General features: G+C 40.1%; 1 pseudogene; it reads left to right on the top strand.

Annotated features, from left to right (window-relative positions):
- The first annotated feature begins 433 nt into the window (after positions 1-433).
- Positions 434-16,096, top strand: LOC135709333 (PAS domain-containing serine/threonine-protein kinase-like; annotated as a pseudogene).
- Positions 16,097-19,289: the final 3,193 nt, after the last annotated feature.

Here is a 19,289-nt window from a genome sequence, read left to right as displayed (position 1 = left end):
ACATTTTCACAAAAACGAAAACGACGCAGCAAAACAAAAACACGTCATTTTCGAAGCGTGGCCTACGTCGATCACATTGAGTTCTGCAACACATGGACCGGAAAGAACGGCTTTATGTACTTACCTACCAAAATGAACACGTGACCAGAAATTTTTCTTTTCAGAAAATCTCAACGGCCTCAGCTAGAACTGAATCCATATCCACTGTGGGCAAGGACCCTCAAGTAATTCACACGACCAAATGCATTCCCATTACCACCAGAAATCTCCGACTTCATTAACCACTGCCCCTCCAGCGCCGGCAAGGTTGGCGTTGTCGAACCTAGATCCAAAAGCCACTGGAATTCAATAAACAAGCCGCACGCCCCTCGCTGAGCCGCAGCCATCATATTTACTTATTTACGGCCCCAGTTGGTGGTAAATCCATCACAAAATGACACAACGGGGAGCAATTTGGGGCTCAAACTCGGCCCGCAACGGAACGTAACCAGCTGATGGGCTCCCCGCAACAGTCATCAGTCAGTCAGTCAATTCGGTTCGGGCGCACAATTTCGGACATAGACAATGTCGTCGTATTCCCCCCGGGTGGAAGATGACATGACAGACGGGCATCAGGACCCATCGCATCGTTTGTAAGGACGAAAATCACTTTTCAAATGGTTGCGGAGGCTGGTCGGGCAGATGGAATGCTTCCCTGGATTTTTTTTTTCATTGCCCTTGGGAGTATTAAATTATTTGTAATGGCTTTTTAATGGCGTCACCGAGAGGTAGGGCAAAGCTGCTCTTTGTGTGTACGCTCGATTGGCGATGTGTCGCATGTGGGTGGGTTCCTACCGACATCATCGGGAGGGGGGTTTGTGATGTTTGCTTTCTGGCGTTCTTCCTTTTTCGGTGGGTGGCTGATGTTGATGAGTCGATGAGGGGCTGGAAACGATTATGGTGACAGAAAGGAGCTGAATCTGTTTGTAATGTGGACGATTCTTTCTGGGATTTTCTTTGTCACCGCACCTGCTGCCGATAATGATGATGATAGAGGCGATGGTGCAGAATGCTTCTGTGGTACTTCATAAATGATTTCAATCATTTCGAGTAGGACTAAATCGCTTCAGAAGTGTTCGGAGTCACTTCGGAAAATACTGAATCCCTTCCGAAGCTATTGAATAACTTATGAAAAGTTTGAAATCACTTTGGAAAGTACTGAATCACTTCAGAGTCACTTAGGAAAATACTGAATCACTTCCGAAATGTTCTGAATCACTTCGACAAGGACTAAATCGCTTCGGAAATGTTCGGAATCACTTCCGAAACAAAAGAAAACTTATGAAAAGTTTGAATTCGCATAATAAATTTTTTACTCACTTCAGAAAAGTTAGGACTCACTTCTGACAGTACTGCATCACTTTAGAAATGATTTCAATTACTTCGACAAGGACTAAATCGCTTCAGAAATGTTCAGAGTCACTTCGGAAAATACTGAATCACTTCTGAAACAAACGAATAACTTATGAAAAGTTTGAATTCACTTAATAAAGTTTTAAATCACTTCAGTAAACTTTTGACTCACTTCAGAAAGTACTGAATCACTTCAGAAATGATTTCAATCACTTTGACAAGGACTAAATCGCTTCAGAAATTTTCGGAATCACTTTGGAAAATACTGAATCACTTCCGAAACAATCGAATAACTTATGAAAAGATTGCATTCACTTAATTAAGTTTTAAATCACTTCAGAAAAGTTTGGACTCACTTCGGAAAGAACTGAATCACTTCAGAAATGATTTCAATCACTTAGACAAGGACTAAATCGCTTCAGAAATGTTCTGAATCACTTCGGAAAATACTGAATCACTTCCGATACTATTGAATAACTTATGAAAAGTTTGAAATCACTTCAGAGAAGTTTGTACTCACTTTGGAAAGTACTGAATCACTTCAGAATCACTTAGGAAAATACTGAATCGCTTCGACAAGGACTAAATCACTTCAGAAATGTTCGGAATCACTTCGGAAAATACTGAATCACTTCCGAAACAATCGAGTAACTTATGAAAAGTTTTCATTCACTTAATAAAGTTTTAAATCACTTCAGAAAAGTTTGGACTCACTTCGAAAAGTACTGAATCACTTCAGAAATGATTTCAATCACTTTGACAAGTTCTAAATCGCTTCAGAAATGTCCGAAATCACATTGGAAAATACTGAATCACTTCCGAAACTATTGACTAACTTATGAAAAGTTTGAATTCACTTTAAAAAGTTTTAAATCAATTCAGAAAAGTTTGGACTCACTTCGGAAAGTACTGAATCACTTCAGAAATGATTTCAATCACTTCGACAAGGACTAAATCGCTTCAGAAATGGTCGGAATCACTTTGGAAAATACTGAATCACTTCAGAAACTATTGACTAACTTATGAAAAGTTTGAATTCACTTCATAAAGTTTTGAATCACTTCATAAAAGTTTTGACTCACTTCGGAAAGTACTGAATCACTTCAGAAATGATTTCAATCACTTCGACAAGGACTAAATCGCTTCGGAATCACTCCGGGAAATACTGAATCACTTCCGAAACTATTGAATAACTTATAAAAAGTTTGAAATCACTTCAGAGAAGTTTGGACTCACTTTGGAAAGTACTGAATCACTTCAGAATCACTTAGGAAAATACTGAATCGCTTCGACAAGGGCTAAATCACTTCAGAAATGTTCGGAATCACTTCGGAAAATACTGAATCTTTTCCGAAACAATCGAGTAACTTATGAAAAGTTTTCATTCACTTAATAAAGTTTTAAATCACTTCAGAAAAGTTTGGACTCACTTCGAAAAGTACTGAATCACGTCAGAAATGATTTCAATCACTTTGACAAGTTCTAAATCGCTTCAGAAATGTCCGAAATCACATTGGAAAATACTGAATCACTTCCGAAACTATTGACTAACTTATGAAAAGTTTGAATTCACTTTAAAAAGTTTTAAATCAATTCAGAAAAGTTTGGACTCACTTCGGAAAGTACTGAATCACTTCAGAAATGATTTCAATCACTTCGACAAGGACTAAATCGCTTCAGAAATGGTCGGAATCACTTTGGAAAATACTGAATCACTTCAGAAACTATTGACTAACTTATGAAAAGTTTGAATTCACTTCATAAAGTTTTGAATCACTTCATAAAAGTTTTGACTCACTTCGGAAAGTACTGAATCACTTCAGAAATGATTTCAATCACTTCGACAAGGACTAAATCGCTTCGGAATCACTCCGGGAAATACTGAATCACTTCCGAAACAATCGAATAGCTTATGAAAAGTTTGCATTAAATGATTTCAATCACTTCGACAAAGTCTAAATCGCTTCAGAAATGTTCGGAGTCACTTCGGAAAATACTGAATTACTTCCGAAACAAACGAATAACTAATGAAAAGTTTGAATTCACTTCATAAAGTTTTAAATCACTTCAGAAAAGTTTGGACTCACTTCGGAAAGTACTGAATCACTTCAGAAATGATTTCAATCACTTTGACAAGGACTAAATCGCTTCAGACATGTTCGGAATCACTTTGGAAAATACTGAATCACTTCCGAAACAATCGAATAACTTGTGAAAAGTTTGAATTCACTTCATAAAGTTTTGAATCACTTCATAAAAGTTTGGACTCACTTCAGAAAGTAATGAATCACTTCAGAAATGATTTCAATCACTTCAACAAGGACTAAATCGCTTCAGAAATGCTCGGAATCACTCCGGGAAATACTGAATCACTTCCAAAACAAACGATTGACTAATGAAAATGAAAGTACTGAATCACTTCAGGAATTATTTCGATCACTTCGACAAGGACTAAATCGTTTCAGAAATGTGCGGAATCACTTCAGAAAAGTTTGGACTCACTTCCAAAACTACTGAATAACTTATGGAAAGTTTGAAATTACTTTAGAAAGTGTTGAATCACTTCAGAATAGTTTGGACTCACTTCGGAAAGTACTGAATCACTTCCAAAACTACTAAATAACTCATGAAAAGTTTGATATCACTTCAAGATAGAGCTGGAGTTAGAGCGAAACAGCTTTTGTTAAGTCTTCCCCTACCCGATGGTAATGTTTGGGCGAGCTTTGAATTTCTAGGAATCATCTAGAGAAGTTATTGTTTACAAAAACTGTTACGCCCTTATTCCAGCCATTGTGCGATTCCAGCGGGCTTTCAAACGTTCCCGTCATGGATTTGATATTTCCCCAATAAAGATTGTACTAACCTTCCCGATAGAGGCTGCAGACGTTTCTAGTGGATAATCCAGACACTCCTGACATGGATTCGAGAGGTTCCCAGCGGAGACACACTCCCAACTTGGATTCCAAACCATCCTGACAGGGACTCCAAGCGATTCAGACATACATTCCAGATGTACCCGCAGATGATTCCGCACGTTCCCGACGAAGATTGAAGACGTTCCCAAACGTTATTCCAGACGTTCCCGACCACTACTCAAGACAATTCCAAAGTGTTTCCTGATGTTCTCGGTGAGTATTCCAGCAGTTCCCGTTGCAGACTCCAAGCGTTCCCTGGGAGGATTTCAAACATTTTCAGCCCCGACAACAACCGTTCCTGATGGAGGTTCTAGACATTTCCGACGGCGATTCCAGACTTTCCATTTGCATTCGAAACGTTCCTAACAGGGATTTCAAGCATTCTCGATCCCAGCGGGGATTCCAGACGTGTCCTACTTGGACTCGTCACTTTCTCCCAAACGTTTTCGATGGAGGCTCCGGACGTTTTCAGAGAAGTCTCCTGATATTCCCAACTTGGATTCCAGACGCTTCCAACGGAGACTCCAGAAGTTTTAGATTTGGTTTCCAGACGATACCATCGGGAATTCCAGATAGTCCTAAGCTTTGAATTTCTAGAAATCATCTAGAGAAGTAATTGTTTACAAAAGCTGTTACGCCCTTATTCCAGCTATTGTGCGATACCAGCGGGCTTTCAAACGTTCCCGACATGGATTTGATATTTTCCCAATGAAGATTTTTCTTACCTTCCCGATAGAGGCTCCAAACGTTTCTAGTGGAAAATCCAGACACTCCTGACATGGATTTCAGAAGTTCCTAGCGGAGACACACTCCCAACTTGGATCCCAGACTATCCTGACAGGGACTCCAGGCGATTCATGTTTACATTCCAGATGTTCGCGCAGATGATTCCGCACGTTCCCGACGAAGATTGAAGACGTTCCCAAACGTTATACCAGACGTTCCCGACCACTACTCAAGACGATCCCAAAGTGTTTCCTGATGTTCTTGGTGAGTATTCCAGCAGTTTCCGTTGCAGATTCCAAGCGTTCCCTGGGAGGATTTCAAACATTTTCAGCCCCGACAACAAACGTTCCTGATGGGGATTCTAGACATTTCCGACTGCGATTCCAGACTTTCCATTTGCATTCGAGACGTTCCTAAAGGGGGATTTCAAGCATGCTCTATCCCAGCGGGGATTCCAGACGTGCCCTACTTGGACTCGACACTTTCTCCAAACGGAGATTCCTGGCAATCCCGATTGAGATTCCAGACGTTCTTTTCTGGTGCAGATATTCCCAACTTGGATTCCAGACGCTTCCAACGGAGACTTGAGAAGTTTTAGATTTGGTTTCCGGATGATACCAGATATTCCAAACGGAGATTCCAGACGTTCCTGACATGAATTCGAGGAATTCCCGACGGATGTGCCAGACCAGTTCAGTCGCAAAACTTGTTATTCTCCGAGAATCACTGCACGATGCTTCGTCTACAGCACATTTGCATTGCATATTTCCAACCAATCAAGCAAATTTAAAAAAAAAACACATCTCTCTCTGCCAAACACAGACAGTCAATATTTGCACTTGCAGTGGCACACGCAATCCATTCACACAAAAATAAAATGTGTGTAACTCTGCGCTTGTTTGTTTATCGTCTGATGCTAAAAGATTAAACTTGCTCCTTTTCCCATCCCCGAACGGGGACAACGAATGATGACGAACCTGGTTCTCTTCCCTGATGGCTGCTGCTGCGGGGGGGGGGGGGGGAGTTTGGGGCGAAAAATGCACAGAGTTTGACATTGTTGAAAGATGCATGAAAGACGCTTATGGCGCAAAGCTGTTCACTACTTTCGCCCATCGTTCCGAGCATCTCCATCAGTGGGATTTTCCTTTTTCTGCCTTTTCAGCGCTTTCAATCTTGCCCGGCTTCCACAATGTGACATATTTTCCATCTGCACAAGTGGTTTATGCGCCCGGAGGGATTTCCCAACAAAGGGTGCTTCTCTTCCAAAATGTAGAGTTCGTAAAAAACTACCGTCGGTGGACCCCCCGACGAATGCTGGATTTACTTCTCTTTTCGCTTCATCACACTGCAACCAGCGCTGAACTAAATATGTGCAGATCGTTAAAAGTTGATCCATTGCAGCGAAGGCTCGTGGTGCGGTGCAGCTCTTCATTCTTTTTCGTTCGCTGCATGTCTACACAATCCTATTTATTTACGGCTTTGGCACGGTTTCTTGGACATGTTGGACGTATTGTGGTGGTTTGAATATTTTCTCCAGAAATGGATTGTCATGCGAAAACTTTTTCCCAGTTCAAACACAAAGCTCCCAGCACGTGAGTGTTCTACAAATTATCAGGCTTCTTTTGGAAAAGTTATGCTATTCTCAAAGGACCGACGATTGGCCGACGGTGGTTTCTGTTCTTTGTTTTGTTTATCTCTAGTACCTCTAATCTTGCCCTTAACGATAGAGCCTCTAAGGTGAAGATAATATGTTAAATATACAGTAAGTTTTCGTGCAAGAATATCAGAATAGTCGCTTGTTATTTAAGTATGGCAATTGTCTAAAACATTAACTATGAAACATTTTTAGATGACATCAGAATTTTCTGCTTCAATAAATTTAAACTATTCCATTTTGCAATCATCATCAAACAATGAACATTGATTAAAATGGAGTGAAAATTGCATTTGAATAGCTATTGCATTTATGCAAATGTCGCACCGTAAAAACAATTGCAGGGGCGTTGAAGCTCATTGCATGCAATCAACGCATCAATCATCAAACGTAATGGGAGGCATCCGTGGGTTGGGTTTGTATCCGTTCTGCTCTCAATTTTTGTTGATGAGACCGCAGCGGTGCTCGCTTTCGAATACAAAGTGTCGTATGTGTAACTATGTTTGTGTTGGCTCTGATTCGGAACCGAATGACTTTTGTAAGCTGGGCATGTGCTAGTTGGCAAGTACACTAGCGAAGTGGACTACGGTGTGATCACCTTGAAAACCAGCGATGAGGTCGAAGGAAACTTGAGTTCATTTATACAAATCCAAGTCTAATACCCCGTACAGACTATGGCTTATATCATGTAATATAGGCTGTCTTGCAATGAACACTCATACATCTACTTTTCACAGGAAATCCTATGTATGAGTGCTCATTGCAAGACAGCCTATATTACATGATATAAGCCATAGTCTGTCCGGGGTATAAAACTGGCTACTTTCCTAAGGGTTTCCGGAAATTGGATCCTGACTCTTCCTAATAACTGCCATTGAACATTGAACTGGTTGTTGAATTTTAATGATTCAATGGTTTCTGACCATACTCAGAAACTGGCAACTTGTCCGGAGGAATCAAAACATGGCCAATGTGTCACAGGGTCCCAAAATGACCGCCATTTTTTTTTTTTCATTCTAATGTGATTTGATTCACATGATAAGTTTTATTCGTTTGAGGTCGCAATTAGCCTCATGCCTTATATAAACCGCAGCATGTTCCGCTCATATTTCCGGAACCGGTTGACCGATTCCAAAAAAAATATGTGCTCTTTGTGATCATAATACCTTTCATTTAGCGACTGTTGTTTGGTTTATTACACTCGGTCTTGCGGGCTCTAAAGCATACAAATGGTATAGGCCATCATGCATTTTTTGGTCCAGCCATGATTCAAATTCATTGCTGAATAAAAACGTTCAATAAAATCCTATTATGAGAACATTATTCAATTATTTTTTTTTTAATTACTTTATTTTACTAGGCACAATCGAATAAACTTTACAGTGCCGCGATTTCTAGTTCACTATACAATACATCTTAAAGCTATAGTCATGAGGTACAATGCAAAAAAATATTTTATCTTCAGCTATCCAAAAAGCTTCCTCCGTTCCTCCATTCACTTCCAGTGGTTTCAAGGTATGGTAACATTGCCAAAGCGGGGCATTGGGCGTCCACTGTAAAAATGGACGAAAATCGTGGTCTTCACTCACACACTCATCCCGAAACGGTTGCTTTTCAAGGTAGATGTGTCTCTTAACGAAAGTAAATAATCACTGAGCTTATTTCTGATAAAGTAGTTTGCGGTAGTACACAATGCCTCTCAAAAATAAATACAGTGAATATTCACTTCCGCTAAGAGATACACGTACGTTGAACCATAACCGAAACATTGTAATACTTGAAAAATTTAAGATAAAGTATAATAGTCAAAAATGCACGACATACACCAATTTTGCGTAGTTCTACGTCATGCTGCGGTCGTGTCTAGGACACAACCCTTAATATTTTTTAATATACCAAAACGATCGGATCGTGATATTTTTTAGTTAATTCATTCCCTATTGCTTAGTAACTTTATTATCCTTGGCACTTTTAGCGGCATAAAGGGCCAACTAGTGTTGTTCTCGTAAGATTTAAGTTGAGATGAGAAGCGCCTCCCATAGCAATGTGCCTCATTGAGTCAGAAATTTTTGAAAATTCCGCGCATAATCAAACACGATCATCATAAGGATAACTGCTAAACAAAATTGAATTTTGGTTCCGTGAAGCTAATGCAAATGAGCCTTGACATATAAACAAATTAGTTGAAAAAAAAGATAACTGTTCACTATGGGGTACCTCCAAGCCCAAGTAACAATCTAAATGCTTGGAAGGTTTATTCTTATTATATCATTGTTTTATTATAGTATCCCTTGCAGAATGTGGTTGCATCTATCAAACTGTTTTATGACTACCAAATTAAAACTCAGACTTCATAGTTTTAACGGCAGCTGTAAGGTGGTTCTGTATCACTACTTATACTGCCTATATACGCATATCAGTCCCATATAGAGTTTCGTCAGTTTTGAGATAAGAACACCACAGACAAACAGACATAACACTTTATTATATATTTCTCACTGTAAAAAATCGTCGCTAAAACATTACCGCCATCTATTGAGTACACTCTGGTGGGCACTACGCTCAACAGATGGTGGTAGTGTGTAAACGTCAAACGCAAGTGAATTGCCTATGCGCGCTACCAATTACGATACTTTTAAATTGTCGGTTAAATGCTTGTTCGATGAACAACTTGTGAGTGTTATGTCTGTTTGTCTGTGAGAACACTATCCATTATTTAGGAGGTGGTCACTCTACACACTTATTTTGCACCAAAAATTTTCTCAGTGTGCCTCAAGTGTGCCGAGAGTGCCAGTCATCGGACCACCCAACAAACATGGAATATTGAATAAAAGCTTATTCAGGCAAAAATAAGCTTCTTCAACTAAAAAATGGCTTATTCAGCTGTTGATCAACTTAAATTGTTTGTTGGGTAGGGCGTCACAATATCAGCTTCAATCGACCAAATCGATTTTTTTTTTTTTTTTTTTTTTTTTGTTTATTAAATTTATTTGGTAAGGCTCAACCGAATTAACTTTACAGAGCCGAGGATTCTTGGTATACTATACAATACATCTTAAAAATATAGTCAAAAGGTACAACACAATAAACACTTTATCTTCCGCTATCCAAAAAGCCTCCTCCATCAGAACTGGAGTCGCTTCCAGTGGTTTCATTGTATGGCAAATTGTTGTACGCCAACGAGGGTCAGAGCGCGTCCATTGCAGCAATGGACGCAAAACGTGGTCAACACTCACACACTCATCACGAAACGGTTGCTTTCCAAAGTCGACGACGCATCGACCGAAAGAACTGCTGATGAAGAACAATGAGGAGGACCACACAATGGTTGCTGCCGAGAAAACAGCCGATCGCGTAGCACACATCAAGAGTGGTCTGCTTTTGTCGACAGCCGAGTGAACACTCGACCAAATCGATGCGACGAAGAGACTGCTGGCTTTTTTTTCTGTTAAGCTGGGTTTAGACTAGGCAAGTCAAATGATCAACTCAGTTGAATTCAATTAGCTTGAAAAGTTGAGCCTGGTTCAACTTTTTTCAAATCAAGTGAGTTGATCAAGTCAGTTGAATTGCATGGTTTACACGTTCAATTCGCGTTCAAGTCAGTTGAATTCAACTGACTTGATCAATTGACTTGCCCTGTCTAAACCCAGCTTTAGAGTCGAACACCTTTGCAGCATTCTAGAACCTCAGTCGACGTGCACAAACAAATCTAGATAGAGCTGGAATTAGAGCGTAACAGCTTTTGTAAACAATGACTTCTCTCGTTGATTTCTAGCAACTCAAGGCAAGCCTCCACGAACCAACATATCGATCGGGTAGGGGAAGTCTTCCCCTATTCGATGGTAATGTTGATTTGCCAGGGAGAGTCATGTCTTTCGAGAAATCATCGAGAAAAGTCATTGTTTACAAAAGCTGTTACGCCCTAATTCCAGCTCTATCTAGAAATGTTCAATCGCTTGTCTCTCTTTCTCCCGTCGCCAGGCTTGATGAAACTCCTCACATTCACTAGAGGATTTAAAATACTCTTATCTTGCGAGTTTAGACAGCCCTGGACCCTACACGACAGTTTGTATTGACAATAATCGTATTGTCAATACATTTTATATTGACGTCAATACATCGTTATTGACAATATTTCTGTATTCACATCATCAATATTATTGTCAATTATTCCCCTTCACGTCAATATATTGATACGTGTGGGGTTCGCTAAACGGACGAACGAAAGAGCGCTCCACTTTGATAGTTTCGTCTTTAATGAAACACATCAACAGAGGTTTCATGACGTATAGGGTGGAGCGCTACTTCGTCGTAATCGCCCATTTTCGTTCTATCGGTCAGAAAAGATCAATAATATCTATGATTTCACCGTGCACAAATCAATAATATGTTTGTTCCGATGCGTTAGTTCATTAGCTACAACATAAATCCTATTAGAGCGCATTGTATGAATATTAACGCTCATTGTCCTCAAAACAAAAGAAGCGCTCCTAGCGAATTCCCTTTTTCTACGTTTATCCTTAGGACGAAGAAAATCTCATGGCGTTTCAATGCGTTAGGACAGAATTGAAACTCGTAGGACGAATTTAGAATCAAGAAGCAGTATTAGATTTTGAACAATATCTCATCAATTTATTGCTCTTTATCAAATCCAACGGTAAGTATGGAAAGGTGAATACATTTATAAGTCATATTTGACAGAAATATTCCATTTTATGTTCAAACCCGTTCAAAAAAGAGAGGTAAACTGCGGGTTGTGCTTAGTAGGACAGTAATTAGATCAAAAACCCTGTGTCGGAAAATGAAAATATAAACTTAAAACATTTCTCACGTGTAAACACTTGAACATTACACGTTATATGTGTAATTTATCTTCCATCCACATATTTATCTATAAAAAAATTAGCGAAAACGGGACATAACGCAAATAAACAAATTGAAAGAGCGGTGATAGCAACCGGTGGAAACTAACGATTTTAAATTGGTTCACTACTTGACTAGCCTATTCGTCCCAATCAAATCAATTAACGTTACCCATTCTAGTCAAAATTCTAGTACTACACTATGTCTGCTTTGATTCGCTATGAAAGTTTGACAGATAAAATGAGGGGTTAGTGGATTTTCCTATGTTGCGAGGGGTGAATCAATTAGCTTGGGACCGAAGATAGTACCAGAGCTGAGCCAAAAAGTATAGCACGTTTCTTCGGGACCTACTTGTCTTATGCTGGGTTTAGACTAGGCAAGTCAAATGATCAACTCAGTTGAATTCAATTGGCTTGCAAAGTTGAGCCTGGTTCAACTTTTTTCAATTCAAGTGAGTTGATCAAGTCAGTTGAATGGCATGGTTTACACGTTCAATTCACGTTCAAGTCAGTTGAATTCAACTGACTTGATCAATTGACTTGCCCTATCTAAACCCAGCTTTAGAGTTACCTCTATGGTGATAGAGTGTGAAAGGAATTGAAAGCCATAATGAGGTTTCGTTTAACTAGAAAACGACGTTACTTACATTGAAAGCGATGAGCAAAGCAACGACGAGAAGATCCACAACCAGCCTTTCCTTTTTAATCGTGCTTCTTTTTCATCAACGTTTCGTGGTTATAGTCTAGCAAGGCGTTATAGAAATGAAGCGTTGAACACGTTTGTATGAGAGAAACAAAACTCGAGTTCTTTTTAGAGCTTCGAAAATGTAGAGCCCTACATCGGACTAACTTTGTTTGTGAATAACTGTACGTTTAGTAACCCGGTATTTTTACAGTTCAAATGTTTTGTTGTGGTATGTCAAATCGTACGAGCTTTTAAAGACAATGGTCACATCAACCAAGAGGGACGACTCTATCTACGATGCAGGATTTGCTTTGATTAGCTGCGCGCACGCTGATTAGATAGAAAGAAGATTGATGACGATTCTGAAGATTTCCTGCAAAAAGATGATATGCGATGCAAGTAGATGCGAGAAATGAAAGAAGATTTTTCAACGATTGATTTGTTGAGCATCTAGAATTGAGATTTAAAAGTGTTGCCCCAGAGAATTTAGTAGTTAGTGTCATCTTGTGCTCTTCCAAGTTGTTAGCTTCTCATCGCACAGTGGGGTTTCTCCATACAAGAAGGTGGCCAAAAATATTTTCGTGCTTTTTATGCATTTTGTCTTGATACATGATAGTATTGGCATGAATTGTTAGCTTCAAGATGTTTTTGAAGTCATGTAATATCTTAAGGTCTACAAAATGTCCTCAAGTAGATGTCCTCTTGAATCAATGTGGTTTGACTCGTATATTGTCGACGTATTTGACAGGCCATCAGGTCCCTACTAATGATGTTTAACGCATTATGCATCTTAGGGGCCATGCAGAAACCTCGTAGTCAATTTAAGGGGGGGGACGGAAGACCACGATCCATACAAATTTTCAGAAATTTGTATAGACGTTTGACCACGTTGGGTTCAAAATCATAAAAATAGACCACGTGGTTTCTGGCCAGCCCCGTAGAGTATCAGTGTTCAAATATTGATTGCTTCCAAACTATTCTGGAGTTATGGTCATTGAGTAAGGTTAAATTATGTTGTAAACAATGTCCCGAAAATCTTTATTAGTTCAAGAAGTTCTGGTTATATGTAAATCACAGAATAATATTCGATGCCCTCCTAACTATTCTGGAGCAAAAAGATGATGGAACTTTACAAGTCAAGATCAAGGCCTTAAGCAGTCATCCCTGTTCTGTACATCGGGATGACCTTCTGTCATTTGCGAGGCAATGAAAGTCACGCCTTGTGAGAAGACTCTACATTTGATTTGCATGGAGAGTCACCTCACAAAGTGACTTTTATTGTCTCGTAAGTGAAAGAGAGACGATGCGATACGTTGAATTGGGTTAAATATCTTAATCAATCACAATCGAATCTTTGATAGTGTACTAAAATTTTACGGAAGCATTTACCACTTTTGCAAAGCTTTTTATTTTCTTAGTAAAGTGTTTGGGTAACTGTGCGAAAAAATAAAGTTCTCAATATAATCTTTGAATAATCACTTCTTTTTCAGTTTAAAGAAATGAAATTTCAAATATATGACTGCTTTTCACACAAAATGGCGGGTGACCAACTCTATTACCGGTATCGCAGTAATAGAATCTGTTTTGAGAATTCTTTTTGTGGGATTTTATGCATCAAATAGTCTTCTTTCGATAGCAGATAACAGAATCCGAATCAAGATAAGTCGGTCTTCTTCTTATTGGCCACCTGAATCCCCATAGTGCATCGGTGTACTCCCATGTTCGTCTTTTCCTCCAGTATGTCACTTAGTTCGAGATCAAGAGTACATTGCTCGAAAAAACCTTGTCTTCTCAATCCCTACCCTGCCATCCGCTTGTTACAATTTGATACCCCTAAACCTCGAGATAGCTGCGAGTAATCGCCCACGCTTTACTAACGCTAGTTTTAAGTAATTTTGTAATCTAAACAATAAATATCGGCTTCGCAAAGCTACGGCAAATGAGCCTGGAAAAAATAAACACATTATAAAAAAAAGTGTCGCCCCCTCGACGTCCACGCCAGATCAACAGAAACGACATTTCATCGTTGTAACGTTTCCAATTCCGTGTGGACCACGCATATCTATCTATTCGGATGGGAAGTTCGTCGGGGAAGTTATTCACTACGATGGCAACGTGATCGACATACTGTACACCATTTCGAATCAGACGCTTCCCTATGGGAGGAAGATCTACTGCAGCTGGGTAAGCCGAGATCCGGATTCATCGTACAACAACCTGGTGGATGAGGATAAGCATCAGAATCTGACGTTGACGTTCAACTATGTGGCCAGTACGGTGGACAATTCGCTAGGGCAGGCCATCTAGAATACTGCTGCCGTCTCCCGTATGTCACATTGTGATGAAGATTTGATCCACGGAGAGTACAGCAAATATTACACGCTGGTGAGGCACATCGGGAAGGGCGCGGACGGGTATGTGAATCTGAGCTACCGGAACTCGGATAGGTTGCTGGTGATATCGAAGTTCATACTGAAGGAGAAACTCGTGCCGCAGTTTATGATTAAAACCGAAAAGAAACGGGATATACCTATGGAAGCGTGCCTGTTTACACACGTGAAGCATCTGAAGCACCGGTTAGAAACTAACGATTTTAAATTGGCTCACTACTAGCCTATTGGTCCATAGCAAATCGATTAAGGTGATACTCTAAGGAAGCCTTAGCGTGAAACTTCGAAAGCACAAATGTCAGCCTCAACAAAACATAAAAATATGAAAATGCTACTCCTTGTTTGCTGCGCTATACTGCAATCAGAGAGTGCCAATTTCATAATTGTATGTTTTGTGGAAGCTGACATTTATGCTTTCCAAGTTTCACGCCATGGCTTCCTTAGAGAATCACCTTAACGTAGCCCATTTTAGTCGAAATTCTAGTACTACAATATGTTTGTTTTAATTCACTATGAAAGTTTGACAGATAAAATGAGGGGTTCGTGGATTTTCCTATGTTTCGAGGGGTGCATCGATTAGCATGAGACCGAAGATAGTACCAGACCTGAGCCAAAAAGTTGAACACGTTTCTTAGGGACCTTCTGGTCTTAGAGTTACCTCTATGTCTGAGGGTTGTCAACATATTCGATTGGTTCAACAAGTTTTTCGATGTTGTGATGAAAATCTACCACTCCGGGATGGATCTGTTCTATTTTATACATCGAACACCCGTGATGCCGTAGAAGCTGGGTTGTTGGATTTTTCGACAGGTTGCTCGTGCGGTTGCTTTCCTGTACTCGTTGAGTATTCTGCACCGGGACATCTAAGACGAGAATGTTATCATCGATCACAATTTCCATAACAAGCTGATTGATTTCGGATCTGGGACGTTCGTACAGGAAGGGTATATTTTTTCTAACTTCTACGACACGACCGGGTACTGCAGTCCAGAAGTGTTGGCAGACAACCGCTTCTTCGGCCCGGAACTGGAACTGTGGGCTCTCGTGACACTGTTGAGAAAATCCTGCAATCGTGAAGAAATCCTGTGAAGAAGTGGAGTACGTGTTGCTTCCGCTGTTTTACAAGAATTCCAAAACTCGGATTACCATCCAGGGGCTACTGGCGACGGAATGGATGACGCAGGAAATCATTTCGTCATAGTTCAATTTTGCAAACCGCACGAAACCAATTCGTAGAAGTGCTACGAAGATGCGAATATTGATGCGATGAGCATGTCCACATGGATGATTCGTTCATGGATCCCAACGAGATGCTGAACGATGATATTTGTCCTCTGTGGCACGATGATGAGATTGGTCTGACGATATCTTCGGTAGATAGATGAATATTATTTTCACCGATCTCACCAGTCTGTCCGAGGGAACCTGACGGAACATGTATCAGTCTGGTCGATGGCGATTGGATTGTTTAACAATCAATAGGGAAGAGCGCTACTTCGTCGTAATCGCCCATTTCCGTTCTATCGAGCAGAAATCATCAATAACTATTATCAATGATTTCACCCTGCCCAAAACAATAATACGTTTGTTCCGATCCGTTAGTTCATAAGCCACAACATGAAGTCTATTACAGCGCATTGTATGAATATTTACACTCATTGTTCTCAAAACAAAAGAAGCGCACCTAGCGAATCCACTTTTTTTACCATCATCTAGGACGAAGAAAATCTAATGGCGTTTCAATGCGATAGGACGGAACTGAAACCCATTAGAATCAAGAAGCAGTGTTAGATTTTTAATAATATCTCAACATTGTTTAACTATTTGTCAAATCCAACGGTACGTATGGAAAGGTGAATAAATTTAGAAGTTATTTTTGATGAAAACATTCCATGTTTTGTTCAAACCCTTACAAAAAAAGAGTTAAAGTGCGGGATGTACTTAGTAGGACGGAAATTAGATCAAAACCCAAACAGGAGCTTTATTACTACTAGAAGAAAATTGTGATACAGAAAATAGTGAGATACTGCTGGTGGTGTTGGATGGTGATGCTGACGATAAGGATGAGGATGGCGGTAGTGTTAATACTGGTGTCAACGCAGTGTTGAAACTGCGACCAATCTACACGATGGTAGTTTCGTCGCGATGCTTGGAACTTGTTGACTTAGGAACCCACTTCAACCACCACCGGATAGTGGTTTGAGCTGAGTTCCTGATCCACGACAGGTTGCGAGATGTTGCCCATGTTGCTGATGAAGATATCGATGGTGACGTGAGCACCGGACCTACTTAACCGGGTGGAAGTGTTCGGACTCAAGATGTTGTATTGCATAATTTACTGTTCATAAGATTAGGCATAAGTAAGCAGTCACCAAAATATGACTGTCAAATGAGCAGTAAGAGCACACCAATACTTCGGAGGGAGAGTCAAACTCTTGGAGAAATTACATACTGGAAGAATTTTCATCAGTCTATAATGTATCTCACACACATATTTGGACGTGGATGTGCTTTTTCTCCATGGATGTACCGTATTCGTGATAATGTTTGCACAATTGAACACTGTGAAAACAAAAAGAAAGAGAACATTTGTGGATTGAAAAAAATATTATAAATAATACGTTTGTAACTTGCGTTAATCATCGATAGAATTTCCATTTGCCGCAATTACGGCCACAACATGTTTCCGGAATGCTCGACAGGTTCTGATAATATAGTCTAATTGTGTGAGGCTTGTTGTACTGGAGTGGCGTTTGGCACAGGCCTTGGCCTTCATGACGCGCCACACTGAGTAATCCAAGGGGTTAAGATCGGGGCTGGCTGGCGGCCCCATATCGTTCGGCAAGAACGGCAGATGTTCCTTCAGCCAAATCTGCGTGCTTATTCGGCTACGGTCCATATCCATGCAATCCACGAAAGGACATACTTACTAAGAATGCCGATACACACCTCCGTATTCACTTTATCCCCTTCAGTGATGCTGCAAAAATCACAACGCATACGTTAGGCTTCATACATACATTCATCATCGCACTGCCAAATTGATCGATCAACTTTTCCGCTGGACAGGGAATCCCCTCGTCTGAAGGGGCACTGCCCCTTCGTGGAGGGCAAAAGTGGTAGTGCCAAAAGTCAAGTGATTCCCAACTACCCACTTGACATCGCTTAATTGTTTATTTCAGGAGTGAAACTTTCTCTTCCATGCCGAGTTGTGCCGATTCCGACCGGGAGGCAAAAAGGCTAGACTTTCATCCCCCCCCCCCTCGGCTATCCAATAGTTCCCCGGTAGGTGAAAGCGTAGGTATGTGAAAAGCAACTCTCGGGGACGCGGTAAAAGTTGTGCCTTATTCATTTATGGTTCAACTTTTTCCGCTCCGGGCAACATCAGCGATGGGTGGAGGAACGATCCGAATGCAAATCGACGGACGTTTAGATTATCGTTATGATAAGGCCAGTTGGTTGGTTGAACTGTTGCAAGCTAGTGTCCTAATGAAATTTTTATCCCCTCGAGTTGATGGTATTCCGAAACGGTTCTACATGTGGGTAAACCAACTAACTATGCTTGTTAGAGCGGATTGTATTTCTAGATGCGTCAATGCTGATAAGAGTAGCGTCGTCGTATTCGGAGTTGAGCATTGCAAAGTGAAACAAAGTTTTCCCGCTCGATCGTTGATTGCCATGGTTGGTCGCGCGATGGCACTGTTGGTTTGTTGGTTATTGTCGGGGAGCTCTGATTATGTTTATTGTCGATGGCTGCGGGCTTAGAGCTTATATTAACAAAGTTAGAAGTGGAGGAGTAATAAAAATGAATTTGTTTTATGGTGCTGGATAGAAGCGAGCTGTTTCATTTGCGAACAATAGGGTTTTATCAAATATTATAAATTAACAATATGGTTCACTTCCAGAATTCCCATATATTTCCGAAAAGACGCATAAGTAATACCCTCTCCCGGTGAGAAAGGTGACTAAAAACATTCGTGGCCTTATTATTTAAGCGTGTAATCAATTCATACGTTTAGTCAAATAAAAGGTGTGGCAAACAGTATTAGCTTCTCATGCATGTTACACGCCTACCCTGACGTAATGAAATTATACTACGTTCAGACTATAGTTGATATTAATAACGTAATAACGTAATATAATATGATATAAAAAGTGCCTAAATAACGTGATATCTGCTATAGTTTGAATGTACAATAAGCTTAGAGGTAATCCAAACAAATAAAAGAAAATGCAGATTATATCTGCCATCCCTCTTTACATACCACATTGGCAACTCACAGGAAGAAAACTTTCAACACGCTAATAATCGTTAACCCAATTTTCGGTATAGATTAACAAACACGGTAAGAAAAAAACACTCAAAAACACTTGAGTTTAAAAAAAGCTCAAAAACAAAAATATAAAAATGAATTCGATTTTCAGTTAAAAGTACTCAACCGTCATGTTTTCACCATTGGGAAATTTTAACTTATTTTTGGATGAAAATCATAGCAACCTGCGCTGCCTTTGATACTGTCATTTTTGTGTGCTTCATCGCCTTCGTTCGTGCTCCATTATTGGCGTTGACGGCACCGTCGAAAAATGGTCTCTTCTAGAAATGATTGACAGTTTCTTATGGGATTTTTCGGTGAAGTCAAAGGATAGTACCGTAGAGGTAACTCT

The sequence above is a fragment of the Ochlerotatus camptorhynchus genome, unplaced genomic scaffold, assembly GCF_037179485.1.
Source record: "Ochlerotatus camptorhynchus isolate MF236.1 unplaced genomic scaffold, CSIRO-AGI_Acam_v1.1 ptg000357l, whole genome shotgun sequence".
Lineage (NCBI taxonomy): Eukaryota > Metazoa > Arthropoda > Insecta > Diptera > Culicidae > Ochlerotatus > Ochlerotatus camptorhynchus.
Note: the sequence above shows the minus strand (reverse complement) of the source record. Positions and strands in the feature narration are given on the sequence as shown.